This window comes from Cynara cardunculus, assembly GCF_001531365.2.
Source record: "Cynara cardunculus var. scolymus isolate 2C chromosome LG 12, CcrdV1, whole genome shotgun sequence".
NCBI classification, from domain to species: Eukaryota; Viridiplantae; Streptophyta; class Magnoliopsida; order Asterales; family Asteraceae; genus Cynara; species Cynara cardunculus.
Window position 1 is genome coordinate 11,445,965 of NC_037539.1, and position 1,738 is coordinate 11,447,702.

Genomic DNA, 1,738 nt, shown 5'->3' on the forward strand with positions numbered 1-1,738 from the left:
AGTATGAAGCTTTAATAAGTTGTAGTTATGCACAATTTACTTGTAATCTTAAATTTTAAGTAATATGCATCAATAAACAGTACTTCGTGCATAAAAAATCGTTCTTAAGAGTTTTTGTCAAATGCTTTATAATATAGTATAGATATACTTTCAAAATATTTTTTAAATTCATACAAGATTTCTCTCGTATCATAGCGTCTCTAATTGTATTGACAAAAAATAATGTGAAGATTGAATGGAAAGAAGCACAAGTCGGGGCCTTTCGAACACTAAAAGAAAGATTGTATAGTGCATCGATTCTATCTGTGCTTGACGGTTCAGAATATTATGTAGTTTACAGTGATGCTTCTAATTTGGCTATCGTTTGTATATTGATGCAACGAGGGAAGGTTATTATACATGTTTCCTGTCAACTGAAAGATCACGAGAGACAATACCCCATTCACGATATGGAATTAGCAGTCATTGTATTTTCTTTGAAGACTTGGAGACACTATTTGTACGATACCAAATGTAGGTTTTTGCTGATCATAAAAATCTTCAACGTTTCTAATAAGTGGGAACTGAATATGAAACAAATACGGTGGTTAGAACTGGTAAATTGATTACAATTGTGAAATTAGGTATCACACGGGAAAAGCGAATGTGATAACCGATGCTTTGAGCCGTAAGAAAATATTGGAACGATCAAAATGAATTGCATTACGAGCCAAGTTAATACCGAGTATTTTTGACTAGTTATTAAAGTGTTAGATCGAAGTTTTGAAAGAAGCAAACTTAAATAAGGAGTGACTCGTTGATATGACATCCGTTCTTGTGAAAGACGATCAAGGGTTAATGTGTTTTGAAAGCAGAGTTTGGGTAATATCAGGGAGAGGATTTTGAATGAAGCTCATAAGTCTTGTTATTCTGTTCATTTGGGTACTAATAAGATGTATCGAGATTTGTGACAGTTCCATTGGTGGTCGAGTATGAAGAAATATTTTGCACAATATGTAGAAAAGATGTTTGACTTGTATGCAAGTTAAGGTGGAGCATCAACAACTCTATGAAAATCTACAATCGTTAGAAATTCCGATTTGGAAACGGGACCACATCATAATGGAATTTCTGACGAAGTTACCGAGAACGCCAAAAGGTTTCGATGCTATCTGGGTTATCGTCGATCGACTTTCTAAATCATTTCATTTCTTACTTACTAAAGAAACGTATATGATGGAAAGGGGTTAGAAAAAATTTATATCAATGGAGTGGTAACTCCACACGGAGTTCCATTATCTATTATATCAGATAGAGACAATTGTTTTACTTCTCTGGAGGAGTTTCCATAAAGAAATGGGATCACATATAAAGTTAAGTACAACTTATCACCCACAAACTAACAATCAGAGTGAAGGGACAATATGGACAATCGAAACATGTTGCGCACTTGTATTATTAATTTTAGAGATTCGTGTGAAGGGAATTTACATTTGATTGAATTTTCTTACAACAACAGTTATTATTCCAACATTCAAGCGACACCCTTCGAGGTATTGTACAACGAAAATGTAGAATATCACCATGTTGGAATAAAGTGTGAGAGAAACAGTTAGCCGGATTGAAAATTATTCAGTTAACGGCAGATAAAATACGAAGAAAGGTAAATCGATAGAGTTTCGGTTTACGGATAATGTGTTGTTGAAAGTTTTTGCGTGGAAAACGATCGTTCGTTTTAGTAAGAGGGGACCCAAAAATC